At 47.3% G+C, this 23,772-nt stretch overlaps 1 protein-coding gene and 1 pseudogene across 1 annotated transcript in view; one reads left to right on the forward strand and one right to left on the reverse strand.

Annotated features, from left to right (window-relative positions):
- The window catches only part of LOC144131005 (uncharacterized), a 303,799-nt gene that overhangs the window by 223,600 nt on the left and 56,427 nt on the right, over nucleotides 1-23,772 (forward strand). The window lies entirely within an intron of this gene.
- On the reverse strand, nucleotides 10,914-13,207 carry LOC144119526 (uncharacterized; annotated as a pseudogene).

A 23,772-nucleotide genomic window follows, 5' to 3' on the forward strand; every position in this document is an offset into this window, starting at 1 on the left:
GTTAAAAATTTTAGGATCTGTTTTATAAGGACATCTCACAATGTGCCTCCCCCCCGCCCCCCCCGCCCTCCACCACATAGCTTCTCGACACTCTGAAAAGTTGGCCTCTCAAAAGTTTTGAAAGAACTTACAGAGTCACAGTGATCAGGCATTTTATTGCAAGCCCAGCAGTAGAAGACTGCCACAGCCTTCACTGCCTGGAAAAAGTGACTGCGGTTTATTGTAGTTAAACCGAGTAGACGTTCGACAGCATGTGTTTATCCCGGTTGGCTCATTGCTGGGCCGTCGGCGCGCTGCTGATCTCCCTCAGGCATGCATCCATCGGCGACGATACTGCGCGAGTGTGGCCTTCTGTGCCTTGTATGCTGTCGTGAAGTGTTCACGTAAGCTTCGAGGGATCCTCAAAAGCGTGGAAGCAGCTGTTGCGCTCTGACGCATTAATTCAATACCCCATCTCGGTGAAAAAACTCACGCACATTTCGCATCAAGTGGTGCACTACACTGTCGATTAGTGCGTGTTTTGTTAATTAACTACTTAGTATTATGGTAGACAATTCTTGTGATTGACACTGCTGGGGTAGTTGTTATTTCTGTGTTCGTGGATTGCTTCCTCTGGTTTGTAAGCGGCAAAGAATCAGGATACGTCCCGCCCAACAGGACTTTGGTGCCTGCTGGCTCTACAGCTGCCGGCAGAAAACGCACGCCAAATCTTGACGAAGACGAATCATCTCGTTGAACAGTTTTCTCGCGAAAATCCCGTCTTTCGGGCCGGCGCCTATATGCATGATGACCCACGCTGAAACTTTTTTCTTTGCTGAGACAAATGAGAGTTCTTTGTGCAGGCATGTAGTACTTCTGAGACGTCTTTCACCACAGCTAAAACATGTTTGCCTTTCTCCTGTTGATAAAACATGGCGCTTGCACGCTGTAAACAGAAAGGCGCCTATGTGAGAGTAAAAAGAAAATAAGCTGTCCTCTTACGCACTCCCTCTTTTAAAAGGCAGTGCACTATAGAGGACAGGTTACTCACCTTTTCAGTCCTTTCTGTTTAGAGTGCATTGCACATCACAGTTTTACGCGTACCTAAATGAGGGAGCTAGCAGGTTGCAATTGCTTAACGCCCGCAGCCTGCACAAGGCAGCAGATTCGACGGCTGAAGCGAGAACGAAACTGAATTTACTGGCCACGAGCTTGCGGTTATGAACTTGCTTCGTACAACGGTTACACACAACCTGAGGGAACATAATGCGAGGCGAAAGCTATTCTTGTTTGCGACTAACCTTTTTTCTTCCTCGAGTGTTGTGCGCTGTTTTAATTACGAGACCATTTGCACTTTCGGCGGTGCTCGCCAGGCTGGTTCCCTCGTATTTTGACGGTGATAGCACATCGAAATGACGAAATATCGTTCTCTCAAGAATACATCACTCGTCGCCGCTGCACGAATCCTCAAGTGACGGCGCCACATGTACATCACTTTTACGCACCATTCTGGCTTATGAAAGTGTTGTTTTAGGTACAAGCGACATATCTTATCACCCTACCCTATGAGTCTATTCTGACATAATACTCCCGTTCTGTGTCGTCTGAAGGCCTTCACACCTCGCTCTTCTTGGCGAGCGTACCTAACAATAATATTAGCGCTAAGATAACAAGGTCTTTAGCAAAGTGAATTTCGACACTTTCCTTATATATGAGCACCGTTTGAAAGTGCTATCAATTATGATGAAGTATTAGACGGAAAGAGTTCAAAATTATTTTTCCATCTCATTTTTCCCCCACCAGGCGAAAATAACTGGAAACTCATTAAAGGCACCACGTTCTACGGTTCACCAGCTGCCAGAGCGCTTCATGGTTTCTACACTTCCTGCCTCAAGGAGGTGTGGCAACAAGACCTGCGGTTAAGTGACATCACGTCCACCATCCTGCGCATTGCCGGCTCCAAGGGTGCAATGAGTCGCACCGACCTGCTGCGTTTCGCCCTAAACGTGACCATGCGATACAAACTGAGCTTCTTTTTCAAAGTCAACTATTTCCCGGAAACCGTGTTCATATTTGAAAGGAAGTACCCTCGCATCGGCGACGAGCAGCGCCCCTGTCGTGACATCTGTTACAGTGTGGCTCTTTCACGCGTCAACGCTCATTTGCGCACCAACTACACGAGCGACGAGTTGGCCGCCTTTGAACTACAACTTACGGAAGTCGATGTGTGGGTCGACCTGAATGAAGTGACCGCGGAAGAACTCAGCGGCGCCTTTGGAGGTTTGGATGTCGCACAGGTTGAAGCCGTCTTCAAGGAGTTCTTCACAAACAAAATTTCTCTTAAAACCACGTTCCCTGTCTCCAAGGAGCGCCTTCTCAGCGATATCCGATTCCTTTGGGACGTCTCCAAGCAGCCGCTGTCACTGTGCTACATGCTGACGGCGGTCACCCTCCACACCATGAACGCACTCCAAGTGGACAGTGTGCTTCACTCGCCCACGCCACGCAGCTGGCAGATCTGCAACTTACACGCGTCCAGAAGCGTCAAACTCTGGCGCGGCGCCCACGTCGCCGCCCTGACGAGTCCTGCCAAAAACCACCGCCTTCGCGCCACCTTCGAAACGACGCGGCGAGCGCTCCTTCACCACCAGCCCCTTCGCCGAGCCATGGCAGCTGGTAACGACACAGAGCTCTTCGAGGGCTTCATTAAGAACGTGTCCCTCTTGCTTCCCGCCGATCTCGTTGTGAATGGAGTCTGTGTTCTCGACAATCCTGCACACGGGTTCGTCCGCAACTATTTCCGAGCGAAGAGTTTCGACTTCGACGTCAAACAACAAAAGTGGTTCCTGGGAATGCCGCGGCTGAAAGACGACGCAAAAGGCACGATCCTTAACCACATGAAGTTTGTAAACGCTACGACCGTCTACATGTCGGCGTCCGCGTACGGCCTGCTGAGCTCTGGGACAGGCGACACGCTGCTCGCCGATCTGCCCGCGGTTGCGACATCCATTGCTTCTGTGCTCTGGACCGAGATCTTCAAGAGTAGATTGTGGAAAAGCCGGACGAAAGCGGCTTTGAATAACCAAAGGTATGGCTGGAAACTCGCCCACTGGGGGAGAAAAAAAACTGACGAAATTAAAGCATGATATATATAGGGTGTTTCATCTAAAGCGATGCAGATTGTTGGTCACTGGCCAAAGTCAAAAGATGAAAAGGCGTTTCGGGAGCACTACGGCTCCTTTGTTCACTATGAAGCAATCGGCGCACGGATCCGTTCTTTTGTAGCAACCAGTAGCGTTTTTAATGATTTAGCATAGATTGGATGTAGAGTTCCGTCGTTCCTGTTTAATGTGTTAGACGATGTCTGTATGATAAGGGACTCAAGATTGTGCCGTGCTGATGTGTTCTTTTCTGTTGTCAATATCTTTACTTGATCCCAGCTAATCTCGTGGCCGGATTCTTGCACATGATCGGCGATGGCGTTAGATGCTGCTTTCTGGTTTCGGACATCGTTCTGGTGCTCTCTCAGGCGTCTCCTGAAGTCCTTTGTTTCACCGATATATATTCATGAGCAATCGGCGCAGTCAACATCATACACAACACCTGGAAATCTTTCACGAGGGAGCTTGTCCTTCACATTCACCAGTTCTGTTCGTACCTTGCCAGCGGGGACGTGTGCGATGTTGACGCCATGCTTGCGGAAAATACGTGCAAGCGCTTCGCTAATTCCCGCTACGTATGGGACAGCAGCTCGTTTTTCTTTTGGTTTTTCTGTGCTCTCGCGTTCTTCGGAGGCAGGTTGATTCGCTGGCATTCTTGTTTCGGTGTTCCTGATGAAGTAAAGAGGGTAGTCGTTTCCTCGAAGATCAGACTCTATTCTTTTCATTTTGCTCTTTAGATTGGCATCTTGACTGCAGACCTGTCTCGCACGGTTGATCAGGGAGACAACCACAGACCGTTTGTGAGCTACTGGGTTAACATAATTGAAATGTAAATATCTTTCAGTGTGCGTAGGTTCGCGGTAAACATTAAATACAAGGCCAGTCGGAATACGCGTTACCGTTGTATCCAGGAATGGGAGGCAGCCGTCGGTTTCTTCCTCAAAAGTGTACTTGATTGAGGATTCAATGGAGTTCAGGTGGTCCAGAAAAAAGGCCATGTGCTTGAGCTCTAGGACACAAACAGTCGTCCACATACCTTAGAAATATTTTTGGTCGCGGCTGGAAAGTGGTTAGGGCTTTGTTTTCGATGACTTCCATCGTGATGTTCGCCGCTGTCACCGAGATTGCTGCTCCCATTGCTGTGCCGAAGGTCTGTTGGTAAAAGGTGCCATTATATGTAAAATAGGTGTTAGCGGGACAGAAGCGCAATAGCTCGTAAAGCTCTGCTGCGTCGAAAGGGGTCCGATCTTGCCTTGAGCCCTCATCTTCGAGACGTTGCCTGCAAGCTTCAACGGCCAGATTGACAGGTACGCTGGTGAACAGTGAGCAGACGACGAAAGACACGAGCATGTCGTTGTCTTCAGGGACAATGGCTTTTACCTTGTCGATGAAATCGGACGAGTTCTTGACGTTCGTTTCTTTCTTTCCAACCCATAACACCGTGAAGGTACTGCGACAGAGAGTGTACAGGAGACCTCCTGAAGTATACTATTGGGCGTAGAGGGGTGCGTTCTTTATGAACCTTTGGAAGCCCGTATATGGCGGGTGCCGAGCCGTTCGTACAAAGCAGCTGATACTAGAGGCGTTTCACGGTTGGTGGAAGGCCCTCGAAGATCTCTGCATGCATTTTCTGAAGAGACGTCTGCACCTTTGACGTGGGGTGTTTTGGTTGTCGGCGATAGGTATTCTCGTCTTGCAGCAAGGCTTCCATTTTTTCTTGGTACGAAGAGCGGTCAAGGATTACCGTGACATTGCCTTTATCCGCAGGAAGGATTGCAATTTCATCGTTAGCCTGTAGGCTACGAATTGCCTTGCGTTCGTCTTGAGGCAGGGAGTAGTCTGCTGACTTCTTCATACGAGACAGCACACCTATCGCCTTCGTCCTTACTTCGTCTTGAACGTCTCGGTCCAGGAGTCGCACCGCTCCTTCGACGGCACAGGCAACCCTTCGTGGGTTGGGAAATTTCTCTTGGTTGAAGTTCAAACCTCGGAGGATTAACTGGGATCAAGTAAAGATATTGACATCAGAAAAGAACACATCAGCACGGCGGAATCTTGAGTCCCTTATCATACAGACATCGTCTAGCACATTAAACAGGATCCTATCTATGCTTAATCATTATAAACGCTACTGGGTGCTACAAAAGAACGGATCCGTGCGCCGATTGCTTCATAGTGAACAAGGGAGCCGTAGTGCTCCCGAAACGTCTTTTAATCTTTTGACTTTGGCCATTGACCAGCAAACTGCATCACTATGATTCCTGACCAGACGGTATGCCGTCAAACCCTCGACTACGTTTCACCTAAAACTTTCCGCAATTTTTAAAAATAGACCTTTTGACTTTGAAGAGCCCATTATTCGGCATTGCACTTTCATCTGTGTAGTACCACAGAATAAAGCAAAGGCGTGCTGACTAGCAGGCTGGTTAACTAATGTCGAATAGTTAACTTTTAATCTGCTAAGTTATTTAGAGGCGTGTAGCTCACCGTAAGTGATATCCATATCAGTTTTTAGAATTTCGAAAATGCGGTTACTCTCGGCGCTGTGGCCCAACAAATTTCGACGGGTTGAAAAACTGGACAGGTTGCTTTGCCTGTAAGCTTCTGGAAATCTAATTTTGGCGCGGTGCCGCCAAAATTTGTTGGGTCACAGCGCCAAGGGTAGCCACATTTTCTAGGCTCTAAAAACTGATATGTATATTACTTACGGTAAGCTACACGCCTCTCAATATTTATGAAGCTTAACAGTAGTAGTTAATAGGTAAAAGTAAATAATTATGACAATGATTAGTTAGCGAGCCTGCTATTTAGTACTTAGCTGTATTCTGATGTAATACACCGCTGACTATGCTATGCCGAAAAGCGCTCTTCTAACTCAAGAAACCTCTTTAATAACTATGACAGGCCGTAGGTGAAACACCCTGTATACAGCTGCCCTGTTATTCGCTCGTGTTAATTGTGGCTTAGATAGGCTTACTTACTGGACTATATCTACTAGAGGTACCGGTCTCAGGCCACCTCTAATGGCTGCCGTTGTTTCCTGTTTTGCACTCAATTATTCCTTCGGGCTCCATACATTGCCATTTTCTTTTAACCTGCCCATTTACTTCTTTTCAGTTCGTTGTAAAGATGGGAGTGACTGATAATGCTGTTCGCACTTAAAGGAAATATTTGACTGCGCTCTCTCTTCGGAGCTATGTACTACAGGAATAGGGCATGCAGGGTGCGCCAAAAGTTCGCAGGCTACAGGGATGGATGGATGGATGGATGGATGGATGGATGGATGGATGGATGGATGGATGGATGGATGGATGGATGGATGGATGGATGGATGGATGGATGGATGGATGGATGGATGGATGGATGGATGGATGGATGGATGGATGGATGGATGGATGGATGGATGGATGGATGGATGGATGGATGGATGGATGGATGGATGGATGGATGGATGGATGGATGGATGGATGGATGGATGGATGGATGGATGGATGGATGGATGGATGGATGGATGGATGGATGGATGGATGGATGGATGGATGGATGGATGGATGGATGGATGGATGGATGGATGGATGGATGGATGGATGGATGGATGGATGGATGGATGGATGGATGGATGGATGGATGGATGGATGGATGGATGGATGGATGGATGGATGGATGGATGGATGGATGGATGGATGGATGGATGGATGGATGGATGGATGGATGGATGGATACGGCTGAACCCATTAAATCGAGCGGTGGCTCAATCCACCTAGCAGTGACATGAAATTTTACTCTTCTCTGGATTTTATCCACCAGTCAGATAACCTTCGCTTGGTTACTTCTACCCGCCTAAAATCTACTTTCCCTTCACTGTCCTTAAACCCAATGCCTTCGATAAATCAGACCCGCTGCTTGCCACTGTAGGGTGAAGCCCTTTACAGAAAAGTATCAAGTGTTCAGCCGTTTCTTCCTCCTCTCCGCACGCATCGCACAACGTGTCTATCTCAAGGTACCTGACTCTATATGTCTTACCCCCGTATTCTTAAACAGACCTCCACTTGAAATTTCACTCGAGTTGCTCCTCGAAGCCGGTTTCGTGCTTCTTAAACCCTCCTCCACTCCTACCGGCCCTCGAACGGAGGAACTCCTCCACGCTTTCCTCCAAAATCTCGAGGTGGCGCTGTTGCTACCTTGAACGCCTCCTCGACCGAAGCGTCCCCCCTCAACAGTGTCAAGATGGCTGCCGGCTCGCTCGCCGAGTTCGCCGAACATGTGCTACGTGTGGACGAACTGTTCCACGACGGTGCCGACGAAAGCGAAGCTGCAGTTGTGCCACGACGGGCGTTGCGGGACAGAATAAACCCGCTGGAGCATTTCAGCGATGGGGAGTTCCTATCCCGGTACCGGTTTTCCAAGGACACCGTGCGAGAGCTCCTGAAGTGCCTGCCCATGGAAAAAAGCGTCAGCAATCGCGGTGACCCGCTACCACCGATGCTTCAGCTGGCCGTTGCGCTTCGATTTTATGGAAGTGGAACATTCCAAGTCGTCACCGGTGACTTGGTAAATGTTTCGCAACCGTCGGTGTGCCGTGCAGTGGAACGAGTATCCACGCTGATCGCGGCACATCTGTTCCCTAGAACTGTGAAGTTCCCCGCTACTGCGGCCGAGTTTCAAGCGGACACAAGAGACTTCTACCGCCTTGGCCGTTTCCCTGGGGTGACTGGGTGCATAGACTGCACCCACATTAGAATCAAGTCTCCTGGCGGGCAGCTCGGAGACGTGTACCGCAACCGGAAAGGCTACTTTTCGATCAATGTGCAGGTGAGCCCATTTTTCTTTTTGCAAAACTCTATCGCGTTCTAGGTATCATTAAATTGTACTAACGCGCGTTGATATAGAACAAACTTGAGGGCCACTTTTCTTCACATTGCCCATCTTAGCTGTCGTCTTCTTCAAATAATGTGCATGTAAATATTGACCAAAAAAAAAAAGGATCGATCTCTTGCAGTGCTGAACCTGCACTGCATCACTTTTCAAGATTGGAGGGTCCGGTTTAATTATTCCGTGTACGTATACGCAAACCCCTTTTACGTCCATAGCGACTGCTATCAATTCATCAGTGATGCAGGTATTTTTTGTACAATATTTTTGTTATGCCTCAATATTTGCCTCGCGTTGTATAAACACCAGCACATCTAATAAATTTACTTTCTCTTTCTTAGCTAACATTGTATATATAGGAGCAATAATTTGTTTTTCGCATTGCTTGTTTTACATTTCATTCTTCCTGCACCCTTTTCAAATGCCTGTATGACCCCGAGGGTAAAAATAAATACCATGAATGTTACCTAGCGTTCCTGTTACATGATGCACCAAATTTTCACTCGCATTGAAAGTAAACAACTTGCACCATTTCAATGAAAGTGCTAATTTTTCTGGCTCTTGTTTCCTGTAAAACATAGAACGTAAGCTTTATGAATATACATTAATTGCTGAAGAGTAGAGTGATCTGACATGTAGGCACAAAAATTTATTTTCATTTCCTGAGAATATTTTCACGACAGAGACATAATATTTTATCCTCAGGCAATCACGGGGCCAAGGCTTGAATTTTATGACTTGGTCGTCGGCTGGCCTGGATCAGTTCACGACAGCAGGATTTTTGACAACAGCCGTGCACGGGTCCGACAAAACGAGTTCCTGGGTTGCTGCTGGGAGACGCAGGGTATCCCTGCATGTCATTTTTAATGACACCTCTGGCAGATGCCAACCCGCCAAATACCCCAGAGGGCAGGTAAGTACTAGAGGGAACGTAGCACCATAGTTACTTTGATTGAAGGCAGCACAAATTTACGAATGTCATCTCCTTTTGTTGCTGTACTGCTCCGTAAACACTTTACATCAAAGAGTGGAATCTTCATTATTTGTTACTGAAACACATAATTTTTCCATGCTTTTCCCATTTTTTCATTCAAATTCAACAAGAATTAAAAATTCAGATTTAGTATACATTTGCCACCAGTTGACGGACAACGCCCCTGAAGCTGTCTTGCTACTTTTTGAGGCGTGCAAATGTAATTACAGCTTTATTATTAGCTGCAGAGGGGCCACTGAGAAAGTAATGCGCAGACTGCTCTGCTCTTCAATTTAGCACATCTATACAAATTTTTACTTCGAACTGCTCGTCTTTCACGCAGGTATCAGGCGGCCCACATCAAAACGAGAAATAGTGTGGAGAGGGCTTTTGGAGTTTGGAAGCGCCGCTTCCCATGCCTAGATATGGGCCTCCAGAACCGCTCTGAGCGCTCAGTAGTTATAATAACTGCTTGCGGCGCCCTTCACAATCTCGCCGTTCTACGGAAGGACCCGGAGCCACCTGCTGTGGCCCTCCCCGTTATCCAGCAGCCACAGCCCAGCGTACAACCACAGCAGCTTCATGTGCCACCGCAGCTTTCTGCCGACACAGTGAATGGCTCTCGTGTCCGGGTGGGGCTTATAGCCAGATCGTTCCGTTAAATGTCCCAATTACCTTCTCCAAAAATGTACACGATACTTTTCTGGTGTTAGAGAACCGCCATATTTATGGCATTTGCAGCGTTTTTGTCAATTTCTTTGAACTGGGTTCTCTTATAGCATATAACGTCATCATCAGCTGAACCTCGTCCATGGGAGGACGAAGGCCTCTCCTGTATCTTTCCAATTAACCCTGTGCTGTGCCAGCTGCGGCCACCTTGTTCTTGCAGAATTCCTAATCTCATCAGCCCACCGTACTTTCTGCCGCCTTCTGCTATGCTTACCTTCTTTTGGGATTCATTCCGTTACCAATGGCCCAACATTCATCTTGAATTCACATGACATTCCCTGCCCATGCCCATTTCTTCGATTCCAGCTTGGATATTACCAACTCGCGTTTATTCCCTCATTCATTCTGCACTTTAACCGCTACTTCTATCATTTTCCTTTCCATAGTTCGCTGCACTATATCTGCCCCATAGGTTATAGGCTTTGCCCCACAAGATATGGCTGTTGAGGAATACTAGTAAACTGCCATTCATGGCTGGAGAGTGCCTGGCAAATGTGCTGCACCATCATTCTTATTCTCCTAGTTAGTTTACACATGTGGTGCAGATCTGTGGCCACTATGCTCTAAATAGGTGCGTTTACCTTACAACTTTAATGCTTTACTGCCGGTTGAGGCTGTTCCGTTCTGAGTGTTAACATTACTGAAGATCTCAATATGCATTTTTACTCCCACCGTTCTGCTTCCCTTGCTTTGCTTGTCTTCGATCATGTTTGGAAGTTTGTTCTCAGCTACTTAGCAGTGAAATATTTTTAGAAAATCTGAGATTATTAAGGCATTCGCATTAAATTTCATCCTCAGTTGTTTCCTCTCGAATTCTTTGAAAATATCCTGGAAGCACGTGGCGAATAGTACTGGAGAGAACGTGTCTCCCTGCGTGACACCCTTCACAACTTGTATTTTGTCACTTTCCTCGTGAACCAATATGGCACCTTCCAATTTCTGCCAACGGCAGATTTCCTTTTGGCTGCTTTTAGGCTACTTCCCTATTTTACTGCTTGATCTTTTCCATATTATATTTCCTTATGCTGTTTATACATGTGCAAGTGTGTTAAATAAAGAACATTGTTTTTAAGAAACTGAAGGAACATGCAAATACTGTACGACTGCATCAAAATGACGACAGTGTTGGTAATTGTACACAGAAGTGTTCCAAGACAAATATGTACAAGTTAATGTACAAGTTAATTTTATTTCTCTATTTACCGCTTCAGTGCTTCTAGCTGCCGTTTCTTGATTTCAACATCCAGAGAAAGCAGCTTGTGCTGCATTTTGTTTTTGAGCCGCTGCTCGGCCAGCTGGCTCCTGCGGAGTTGTAGGTCCAGTTGGTGCAACTCTTCCTTGCGCCGGTCCTCAGCTTCAATAGCCTTAATTCTGGCTGCTACTTCAGGAGCCAGTGTCCGCTCCACCGCAGCAACACGGGGGCCACCTGCCCTCGTGCGAGCAATTTGGGCTGGTGCGATGTCCTCAGACACGCTCTGGCACGACGGCACGACAGGCACGAGCACTGTTGGTCTGCCTGCACTGAGGCACTCTTCCTGAACAGGAAGTGCCTCGTCAGTTAGTGGTTTGCTGTTCAGCCATGGTGACGGTGCTGCCTGCCTTGATGTGGGTGCAGGAACCTCGCCTGCAACAACATGCACACACCATAAACATAATAAGCCCATAAATAGAGGCTGTTCAGACCATAACAGGGAACCAAAAACAAATGCTTTACATGGTCGCGACTAGTGTAGACATCTAAAAACAAACTTCTCAACATATATGTGACATGGCGAAAAATGGACCCAGTACGAGCCCGCCAAGAAGTCGTGATAAATATGTGGCCCGCCTGCTTGAGCACATGCACATACAACGAGCAGAAAATAACTAGTGTTTGCTGCAGTGCCGCTTGATAGCCGAGCACCAGTTGCGGATTGAATCTAGGATGCTGCGCCCACATATCGACAGGTGCGAGGAGTTGTGTAAACGCCCGTGTAATGCGGCATGTAAACGAGCGTTAAAGAATCCTTTGCAGTTGAAATTAATCCATAGCCCTCCCCAAAAACGTCTTTCTCAGCCCAGGCGCAGGTTTTGGACTTCGAACCGTGACAGCTGTAACTAGTATTTAAAGAGGGCAGCCTTACTTACTGGAAAAGTCGCCTTGGCTTGGTTCGTTGTCATTTACCATAGCCTCCAATAATGCAGCAGGTGGCAGGGACAGCACTGCCTCGCTGACATGGGCCCCGTCGCTGTCAAAGGGATTTGGCAGTCTGGTCGCCATATGGTCGGCGACTGCACCAACCAGTTCTGTTGCCGGACTCATTGGCCGGCATTCAAGGGTACCGCCACCTGCACCAAAATTCTTAATTGTGCATCTCCTACAGCACAATCCGTGCAGTGAAACACACTGAGGTGAAGTGCATTGTGTGCGCAGCACGGAATGCTTGAAAAGAAAAAAACAAACAAAATCGCTAACCAGTACAGTACCACCAGTAATGTTTTGCTCAAAAGTAGTACGCAGATTTTTCACAATTTTTCACAAAAATTCACAATAAGAAAAAGATTGCACTTATACTTAAGGACGGAAATGCGAAAGCCTTCCCTTTTTCTCTTGCTCTCTCTGTTCATTTTTTTTAGTTGAAACTTTTTATTTCATTTATTTTTATTTTGTAGTCGCTTGTTTTTCATTTTTTAAATTTGTTTTTTATACTAAGTAAGCCTTGTCGTGCATTTACATCGTTTTTAATCGAATCGGTCACACAAAACCTGCTTCAAACACAGCAGTTTTTATTTCATTATTTCAATTTAATTAACTTAAAATTCATCAACCAAACTTTTCCCTCTTCAAGATCTACTCGCGCACTGCCTAACTCAAACTTTTGCATATTTATCTCCACAGAAAGACATAACCGTGCAGACAGAATTCGCGCACACGTTTTGCTGATGCAAAGTAACCATATAATTTATTCGCATTAATAAATAATGCCAAATTGTTAGGATTAAAATGATGTCACAAGATGAAACGTGCGAACATGCAGGAAAATGTATGAGACAGTTTTTGAATGTAAAACTGTTTCGCTCACCTGTCCGAAAGATTTCCCTCGTTTCTTCAGACTTCTTTTTCCACCGGGACTTCATATTATCCCACAGTTTTCGTAGCTGTGCTACACACACACAGTGCGTGTGCCGGCCAAGCTATTGTAATCTTCGCAAAGCTGAGACCAGGCTTCATCCTTTGCCTTTTTAGTGGTATTGTCCGTTCGTTTGTTTTCTATCACGTCGCGATACTTCGCCATAATGTTCCTAAACACGTGGCGTTCATCTACGGTGAAGATGAATCGCGGACCGGCGGGTCGTTTCTTGGCGCGCTGGGTTGCGTCCGAAGCGGATGCCGATGGTGTCGTGCTGAAGTCCGAAATGTCGAGATCGGACATTGTGCAACCAAAAGGAAAAAGAAGGGCAGACACAAAAACACGTGCACACACGAACAGTCGAACACGCGCAAGCACAGACACTGCAACAAAGCTGCAAGAACACTATACACTGTGTCAATGAAAACAGATTGTCCTCCAACCTCCTTTGTTTCCGGAACCCATTTTGTAACTACCCTAGCATCCCCTCGTTCTCCACCCAAGCCTGCAATCTGTCCTTTATAATCTGCATCACCACCCTGTACACCACAGATGTCACTGTTATGGGACGGTAGTTACTTACGTCAGCTTTGTCCCCCTTTCCCTCATATATCATGTTCATTCTACTTAATCGCCATTCATCGGGGAGTTTCCCATCCACTATCATTTTATTCACTACCTGTATTAATGTTTGCTTGGATTTTGGTCTCAGCTTCTTTATTAACATAATCGGAATACCATCTGGTCCTGCTGATGTGCCACTAGGAACCTTCTTCTCTGCCCTTTCCCACTCTCTTTGCTCAAGTGAAGCTATTGCAGTAACCGGTCTATCCTCCTTTGATAAATTGTGTGCAACATTTCTTTCCTTAAATTTTTCTGTCATCCTTGTTCTTATGTCTTGTAGGGTCCTCGTAGGGTCTGCTTTTGAGCAGTGCATTCGGGCTCTTAACGCGCCTAAGAAGCTACCAATGATCCTTCTCCTGCCTAGAACAGAGATTCAGTGTAGGAGGCGTCATAAATTTCCCACTGCGTGGATCTAGAGCAGGCCTGGGGACTTTTAACGCAACCTGTAGATTCATGCAAGCGCGGCAGATTGCGCGACAGTAGCGGTTAAGAGGGCCCGCAGCAACAGAATGCGGACGCAGAGAGAGCTCATGTGCTTTCTTTTTGACCATCAATAGACTGGCAATTACAGCGACTGTTCATTTCGTTTCTCTCCGCGATTCTCGCAACACAGCGCGTGCATGCTGCCGTCGCTGGCGGCAGTTCCCAAAGCGAAGCCGCAAGATCTGCTGGCGTCCACGACGGGACTGCTGACCGCGGCTCGCGTCGCAGCGACGGCGGCGTCCTCTGTCGCAAAAACAGCAGCGGCCACGGAGCCGACCAGCGACTGGTTCAAGCTCCGACCGCTGTGGAGCTTGTTCCGCATGTCCAAGGCGCAGTTCTTTTACGCCCGATACGCCTACTTCCGGTGCAGCGATGCCAAGGCCGCCAAAGACAGCATCAACCAGCCGGTCAGGCACAGCGCGGACTTTGCGGCTGCTTTCGGCTGCTCGATGGACCCGGACGTGCTTAAGAGCGCATCGTGCATGAACGACGCTACCTGATTTTGTTATAGCTTTGTACATTTTTTCGTGCGTGGTTTTGTCTTGCGGACCTGTGCAGCAAGATGGCTTCTGGAAGCGGTCGGATTTTCTTTTTATCCAATTACCGCGCTCTTCCAACTGTTATTTTCAACGCATGCTTTTTAACCCAGGGTGTACTCTGTGTTTAAACTGAACTCGAATAGCTGCTCAAGCAGCTTGTTTGTCGCGAAGTGCAGCTTCTCAAATCACACATAGACTTTTTGGAATGCCTATATGGACTGTGTTCGGCGGTTGCGTAAGTGTTCGACATACGCACCGTTTGTGCGACTATCTCCCACCAGTCGTACTGTTCGATTGTTGCTTAACGTACATTCAGCTATGTGTATATTTCTTGAAAGCCGTGGCAGTGAATTCGAGGTCCATTAATAGGAGAATTTTTTCCCCTGTGCTCAAAGACAGGATCTCGCGCTTTTTTATCGTTGTGTCGTAAATGAGCGCTTGATATATGTGTACAAGAAAAATACTGAAGAGACTGATGATAAGCAGTTGGGACTACACCGCCTAAAGAGATTTTCACCAAAGAGTGTTCTCCGGTTGAGGTACAGTCAAGAGGCGTCATTTACTTCACTTGTTCACTCGTGACGAACCAACAGGAATTTGCTCATTTATTTTTTGTAATTCGTGCGTGTCAGCCTTAGCGTGAGCAATATGTGTTGCAGTTTCAGTTCAGTATGAGAAAGCTAATCGTTGAAAGTGATGGGGTTTCCTGGAATAGCAATATTTCATTACATGTGGATTGAAACGGAATGATGAAGTGCCTTTGTTTCATTCCCGCTGCAACGTGCCTTATTAAGCGAGGTACAAGCTGGGTGCCCTTTTAAATAGTTCGAGTTGTCTCAGCAAAGTAATGCGACACTGGTTTCCGCTTTCCTGCGACTCTAGAAGCACAGAGTCATGAATCTATCTCAAAGAAATCTGAATTCCATTTCTTTCTTATATTGCCGCCAAACTTCTATCCATATTTCAGTTTCTGTCATCTTTTGTCGCGATAGCTACATTGTGGTTGCATTTCGAGCCTTCAACGTTGCGGTGGCACGTGACTGCGGTGGCGGCACGTGAGGTGGCGACGGCGCCACCTTTACATGGTCACGAGGTCGGACACGTGACTAGTCACATGGTGCGGAGCAGCTGCTGCTGCCGGTGGCGCGGCGCGCCAGCGAAACCGAGCTGCAACAGCTGTGCGCATGCGCCGTGTCAATTGGGACGAAGATGGTGAAACAATGCCCAGCGAAAGGGAGCGGCGAAAGACTGACTTTACATTTCAACTGAGCAAGTTCTACTCGGCCAGTTGTATCTATCGTGTCACTCCAGGTATAACCAGAGTTAATCTACCGCCATTTTTTTTGCTGCTTTCCACTGTAGATTGCTGTTTCTATACAATCCTTCCTAGCCCTGCAAGAAACCCACTCGGGCGTATATAATCGTCAGGGTATCTCTCATTTGAATTTGCATCTCAGCCATGCCAATGCTCCACTGTGGGCTTGTGCCAGTTCATCTGAGACCAAACCACATCAGCTAAAGCTCTCCAATGTTTAACCTGCTTTTCTTCTAGCGCCGCGAGAAGAATAGCAATGGGGGTTGTGTCACTTAAGCAGAACAACCGAGCAGAAGGCGCACCAATAGGGAAGCGCTCTGTGCGTATGCATGTATGCTCTCGTCTGTTTTGCTACTGCGGTTCTAATGGGACTCTGAACGACCGTCTGGTTGACGCTCTCATAATAATAGGGAGTTTTAGACTACGATGACCATTTGGGTTACGGAGATAGGGGAATAGCGGGGCGCCAGTGCGCAGGACAGCGCCCCTCTGAGGTTATTGTTTTGCGCATGCGTACTGGTGCCCCGCTGTTGCCTTACACCTCTAACTGATAGGGTCCTCCTATTATAAAACCCTCTATTACTAAAAAAAAGGAGACAGCAGAGTCTTTAGAATTGATACCAGTCGCTTACACAAGTCACGTCGCGCTAAATGCCACAGTCGTCAGCGCACAAGCTCCCCTTCTAGAAACGAATTTAACTATATCGTTCATAAATATTAAGGAAAGAAGACCCAAATCAGATCCCCAGGGGACGCGCGAAAGAGCTGAAATGTTTGATGAATACTTCATTTCAAGAATAACGCTTCGCTGTCTACCTACAAGGTACGCTTTAAGCCATTTCATGTGGGTAGATGGTATTTTTAGACGACACAACTTCAGCAACAATAAACTGTCTGCGAACGAATCTAAAGCTTTTTGAGAATCAAAAATTATATATTCAACCTCGCCGCCATTGTTAGTTGCGAGAAGGAGAGTGTGAGCTAATTATATGAAAGCGCATCGAAAGGAAATCGCTTTCTGAAGTCATGTTGCGCTGTGCAATAGATGTTGTTTTGTAGGAGGTGGCTGATTAAATTCACACATACGATATGTTCCAAACATTTGCATATGACACTTGTAAGGTATATAGGTTTTAGGTAATAGCTTTCTTTCTGTGCCAGTTTTATATACAGGGACTATGTGGATACTTTTCCAAACAAGTAAAACACTGTATCAGTTGATTTGTAGATGAGTAATTTTTATTTATTTATTTATTTATTTATTCAAGTTACCCCTAAAGGCCCTCCAGAAGAGGGTATTACATAGGGGGGGGGGGTACAAACATAAGGCATCACACAAAGAAAAATTGAACACTAACAAAAACAGCAAACATTTACACATTTCCGTCACAGCGAAGAAGCTCTTGGAATTTTTTATTGTCAGTTTCTGTGGCGATGACTGATGGCAAACTATTCCATTCAGTGATAGTACGGGGAATAAATGAATTGGCATAAGACGATGAATGACAGTTTACGCGTTTAACTTTGAAAGAATGATCACGGCGTGGAAAGAGAGCATCAGGTGACTGAAACAAATCACGGCGAAGGGATGGGTGGTGATAAAGCTTATGGAAAAGGGTTAAGCGAGCAAGTTTACGGCGATATGACAAATCTTCCAGTTCGGCACGTTTTTTTAATGCTGAAAGGCTTGTGAAGGGTGAGTAGTCTGAAAATATGAAACGAACAGCACGGTTTTGCAAGGATTCAATGTTAGTGATAACGTAGGCTTGAATAGGGTCCCAAATGGCCGCAGCATATTCGATTTTAGGGCGTATTAGAGTTATATAAGCTAGCTTTTTAACGTGTATAGGGGCGTATCTGAGGTTACGTTTAAGAAAACCAAGTGAGCGGTTAGCAGATGCTAGGGTGAGGTCGATATGGTGATGCCATGTTAGGCCAAACTGAAGGTGCACCCCAAGGTACTTGTATGTTGATGTTAGTTCCACAGTATTGTCATTTAGAATATAAGTGGTTGGAATGCGAGCTGTACGGCGAGTGAAAGATATTAGTTTAGTTTTAGAAACGTTTATTGCCATTAACCATGATGAGCACCAAGAGCTTACTGCGTTCAGGTCAGATTGTAGAGATTGGCGGTCACTGTCTGTAGTAATGTTACGGTAAATTACGCAGTCATCAGCGAAAAGGCGAAGTCTAGATGTTACACAGGCAGGTAAATCATTAATATAGATTAGAAAAAGCAAAGGCCCTAGCACGCTTCCTTGTGGTACCCCAGATGTCACATTAGCAGAGGAAGAGTTAGAATTATTAACGGAGGTAAACTGAGTTCTAGATGACAGAAAGTCCTTAATCCAAGCGAGCACGTTAGGGTGTATATTAAGCTGTGCTAGTTTCAGTAGAAGTCTTTGATGAGGAACCCGATCGAAAGCTTTTGAGTAATCCAGGAACACTGCGTCGACCTGAAAGCCCGCGTCAAGTGATACTTGTAAGTCATTAATAAAGCCAGCTAACTGAGTATCACAAGAAAATCCCTTGCGAAAACCGTGCTGATAATCGAAAATAATGTTATGATCTTCGAGATAGCTGATGACTTGGCTGTGAATGATATGTTCGAGTAGTTTGCAAACAGTGCTGGTTAACGAAATGGGTCGATAGTTTAATGGAGAGGAACGCTCACCTGATTTAAATATAGGTATTACTTTGGCTATCCGCCAGTCATTAGGAATTAATCCGTGCGATAATGATTGCGAAAACAAACAGGACAACACAGCGCTAATGCTTTGGGATGTGTTCTTCAGCAACTTATTGTTGAAACCGAGGTGATCCGAACTATTAGTTATTTTAAGATTGTTTAATAGATGCCACCAAATCTGCATTCTTCTAGATGTATTTCGGAATATGATCTGAGCCGAATGCCGAGTTCACCTTGAGCTTCAAGAATAGTAACGCTCATCTATGGCTGAAAACTTTTCGCGCAAATTCACGTTGAGCTTGCTAGCCGTCAAAAGGGCAAACTGGATAAGCTTAAAATAAGGACTAAATTATTCTATTTGTCCGTCCAGATCTGAGCGGTAGGTCTGAGCTGTAGATAGGTTTAACGCTCGACCCTTATCCAGTGAGGCTAGTCTGGCAGTGCTGTTCGAGAAACTAGTGGATAATAAATGGAATGTCATGCGGCATAGTGAAGCTTAATGACTGACCAGCCTCACCTTGTAGGGGTACCGAGCAGTTTTGTTCGGGGGGCGCGGGGGGGGGGGGGGGGGCTCATGGGGCAGCGCGGCCTCCCCACAGAATTTGTGGAGGAATGAAACGCAAGATTAATAACTGCATGCCATTGGCAATGCCACTGTGTATTAGATAACGCTACGCTCTGTCTAAACAAGTGAAATATGTATTCTTTAAATAAAATAATGCATTCGTATGTCTTAAAACTCGTGGCTGGCGGACATAACTGATACCAATGCTTCTATGTTTTTGCGTATTTAATTAGTAAAGAAAATATCACACGATGTATTAAACTATATCAATCCGAAACCAGTAAAGCAGTGCATGCCGTTGATGTGAAAAACGTTAAGGACATGAAATGCGCAAGCAGAGGACAAACATTTTAATGAATCTTTGTCGTTCAAGAGCTTTTAGATTTTTGTACATGACCAAAGGCCAGGGAAAAGCCTCAATGACACTGTCTTTCGTTCCAGTGTACTGCGCAGCAGCAGGTGTCACCGGTCATCTATTGCGAGTAATTGCAGCGAAATGTTATTCGTAACAGCGAGCACATATATAAACGAGGAGTTCTGCAAAATATACAATAGAAGTGGGAAGATTTACTGGAGTATTAGAAATGTGAAGATACAACTTGATAAAGGAGAAAAAGTGTCACTGGAAACAAAGTCACTATGTATGCACAAAACCTCGGCACAAGATATTTAAATACACTATGTCTCCATTAAATCTACGTATTTAAGAAAACGTCACTGCATACAATGCGTCAAACAAGGGAAATGATAATCTTGCGCAATCGCAGATAGTACACTTTACACACAGAAAGACACACGATCCAGGCAAGAACAAAACTATGATAGCAGAAGTCGCGATATGTACTTGAGCCATGCTGCGGTCGCGAGAGCAGCATATGGTTAGAATAATAGAGGAACAATGCAGAAATCAATACGAAAGTAACTGCCTGCACGGCGCCAATTACTCTGCACCCATAATTAGAGAAGGTTATTCATTTGATCCAAAGAAAAAGTAAAAGCATTTAAATAAAAAGACAAACGAAAGCCACGAATGATGCCGCAAGTTGAAATAACCACTATCGGCGTGTGTATGTTTGGAAACACCGCGTAGTGTTACGTCTCGCCTACGACGCGCGGTATAGCCGGCGCGGATGCAACGGACGCCGCGGCTTCGTTCAAAGCGGCGGTCATTTGGACCCGTTCAGTGCTGCCGTAACGCCTCCCGCCAAGCGCGTCCAGCCAGGTTTCAGTGCCACGTGTCGTCGTGCGTGCGTGTGTGTGTGTGTGCATGTTGGTGCCCACGCTTGTCAAAGCGCGGCAGCCGGGGAGAGGAGCTCCCCAACTGGGAGGCGAGGAGGTCTGACCGGCGCCGGCCCGGCGGACGCGCACGTCACGCCTGAACATGTCTGAGCGTCGCCGTATCGGACGCCTCTTCCCAAGCCGTTCCCTCTTGCCCTCGACTCCGAGGGTATAAAACGCCGCTGCCCCGGACGCCGAGAGAGAGACTTCGATTTCTTCCTGCGAGTAGCGTGGTCGCCCTGACCGGCTGCTCTTTTGCGATGCCAGAATAAACAAGTTGTTCTGTTGCCAGTCGACTCATCCTTTGCCGGGACCTTCGGATGTTTCCAGCTTTGCCCCAGGCCGCCAGGCCAACGCTACCCTTGGGGCTTGCAACCCTTTTGCAACAACTGGTTGCCAGCGGTTGCCGACAACGGTTGCCGACAACGGAGGCCAGCAGCGAAGGTATGCGGTCAACTGTATGCTGAGCAGCACAACGACCATCCGGGAGCAGTGCAACGAGCCCTGTGTGATGACTGGTTGCCTGCAGCGGAACGACTGCGCTGAATTCTTGGCTGCGAGGTTTGGTGAGTGCGGGACTTTCTTCTTCTGAGTTTTGCCAGGCTTTTGTTAGTGTCAGAAACAGAGCTGGTAATTGTGGTGGTCGTTGCTGCCGGGTTAGTTTGCGGCAAGACAATAGTAGGCAGTAGAGAAAGCAGCATTCGGAGCAGCCATGGATTTGAAGTCGTTGCGCAAACCGAAATTGCTGGAGCTTGCAAGAGAGTTGGGTCTGGATGTCTACGACAAACTCAGAAAACCAGAACTGCTAAGGGCTATTCTTGAGTTGGAGGCTGAGGATGACGAGCTGTCGGAATGCCTTGAGACCATTGAGGAGAGGGAGCAAAAAGAGGAGCTCGAACGTAAAGAGCATAAAGAGGAGCGCGAACGTAAAGAGCAAAAAGAGAAAGACGAGCGCGAACGTAAAGAGCAAAAAGAGAAAGAAGAGCGCGCTTTGGAAATGAAGCGTCTCGAGGTAGAGATGGAACGCGCTCGTAATGGAAGTCAGGCACACGGTGCAGGAGAGCGGGTATCGTTCAAAATGACTGACCTGATGCGGCCGTTTAAGCTTGGAGAGGACATTGGTTTGTTCCTGGTTAACTTTGAGCGAACGTGCGAGAAGCAGGGGTTCTCTCGGGAAACGTGGCCACAGCGCTTGCTCACTTTGTTACCCGGCGAGGCGGCCGACGTAGTCGCTCGCTTGAAGAGAGAGGAGGCAGAGGATTTCGACCAAGTGAAATCGAGTCTGCTAAAAAAGTACAGGTTGTCAGCGGAGGCGTTCCGTCGGAAGTTTAGGGAAAATGAAAAAGGCAGAAGTGAGTCATATACAGAGTTTGCCTACAGGCTTATGTCAAACATGCAGGAGTGGCTCAAAGAAGAGAAAGCGTTTGGTGACCACGAGAAAATTCTGCAGTGTTTCGGGCTAGAACAGTTTTATAGTCGGTTACCTGAGAACGTGCGGTACTGGGTCTTGGATAGGCCAGACGTTAGTACAGTGGCTAAAGCCGCCGAGCTAGCCGAGGAGTTTGTGACGCGTCGGGCTCGCGGAGCTAAGGACGGTCAAAAGGGTGAATTTGGCTCCAAGTCTGAGAGGCCGAAGTTCACACCCATGAGAGCAAGGGGGGACACACGTAGTGCGGATGCGAGTGAAAGCAGTCCGACCGAACGTAAGGAGACGGCGGCAGCCGAAGCCGAACGCAGAAAGCGGTTCGAGAGGAGGCAAGCGCGCGTGTGTTATACGTGCCAGAAGCCGGGTCACTTTTCGGCGCAGTGTCCAGAAACAAAAACAAAAGTCGTGTTTTTGTCATTATGCAGCACTGACGAGAACATGAAGCTTCTCGAGCCTTACATGCGAGACTTCCTCGTGAACGGGAAAGAGTGCCGAGTGCTTCGTGATTCCGCAGCTACAATGGATGTAGTTCACCCCTCTTACGTAGAACCCGATATGTTCACGGGCGAGTGCGCATGGATCAAGCAAGCCGTGGAAGCTCACAGCGTGTGTCTGCCCGTAGCAAAAGTGATTATTGAAGGACCTTTCGGAGCAATTGAGACGGAGGCCGCAGTGTCATCTATGCTGCCCCCCCCAGTACCCGTACCTATTTTCGAACAGGTCCGATCACCTCCTGCGCGAGAAGGGGCTTTTGTTTGGTGAGGCTAGCGTTCAGGCCTTAACCAGATCGAGAGTTCGGGAGCTCGCTGCAAAGGCGGTAGTTGCGGGGCCGACGTTGTCGAACAATGAGAAAGGGTCGGAGGCACAGCAAGCTGATATTCAGAGCACGTCCGAACTGAATAAAATTGAGCCTGTAGCGTTGAAGGCACCAGGTACTGGAGAGGAAATGCTCGACACGGGAAAGTTAGAAGAGCTATCTGCAGATTTGCTCATCGCGCCTACGTCCGATGGACTTAATAGGTTGCTAAAAGTCAGCCGGTCGGCTTTAATAGCCGAGCAAAAAAAGGATGGCAGCCTAGAAAACATGCGCTGCAATGTCAAAGAAGGTATCGCCAAGAAAAATGGTCGTTTTGTGGAAAGAGGTGGGGCCCTGTACCGGAAGTATCTAGACCGCAGAGGAGTCGAGTTCGATCAGCTGATCGTGCCTCAGTGCTACCGTCAGGATCTGTTGCGCTTGTCGCATGGCGGTTCGTGGTCCGGACACCTAGGAGTTAAGAAGACTAAGGACCGTCTCTTGCAAGAGTACTATTGGCCAGGGTGTTTTCGTGACGTAGAACACTTTGTGAGGACATGTGACACCTGTCAGCGGGTTGGCAAACCAGGGGACAAATCGAGGGCGCCGTTGAAGTTGGTACCTATCATTACGGAGCCTTTTAGACGGCTCGTTATTGATACAGTGGGACCTCTGCCGGTAACAGCCACGGGGTACAGACACATTTTGACTGTGATCTGCCCAGCGACAAAGTTCCCTGAAGCAGTGCCGCTTAAAGAACTCAGCTCAGTTGAGATAGTCAATGCACTACTGTCCATATTTGCGCGAGTTGGTTTTCCTGCGGAAATCCAGTCAGATCAGGGCACAGTGTTTACTAGCGCTTTGACGACAGCCTTTCTCGAAAGGTGTGGGGTAAAGCTGTTACACAGCTCAGTGTACCACCCACAGTCGAATTCCGTTGAGAAGCTCCACTCCGTCATGAAGCGCGTGTTGAGAGCATTGTGTTTTGAGCAACAAAGTGATTGGGAGCTGTGTCTGCCTGGGGTGATGTTTGCATTAAGGACCGCGCCGCATGCGGCTACGGGGTTTTCGCCAGCTGAGCTGGTGTACGGTCGCTCGCTGCGGTCTCCGCTTCGCATGCTTCGAGACTCGTGGGAAGGCAGGGGCGACGACCCAGTCGTGGTCGAGTACGTTCTTAGTCTCCTCGAACGCTTAAGCAGGGCACAGGAGTTGTCAGGTGAAGCAATGGCAAAGGCC

This window comes from Amblyomma americanum, chromosome 1 (genome assembly GCF_052857255.1).
Source record: "Amblyomma americanum isolate KBUSLIRL-KWMA chromosome 1, ASM5285725v1, whole genome shotgun sequence".
In the NCBI taxonomy this organism is placed as follows: domain Eukaryota; kingdom Metazoa; phylum Arthropoda; class Arachnida; order Ixodida; family Ixodidae; genus Amblyomma; species Amblyomma americanum.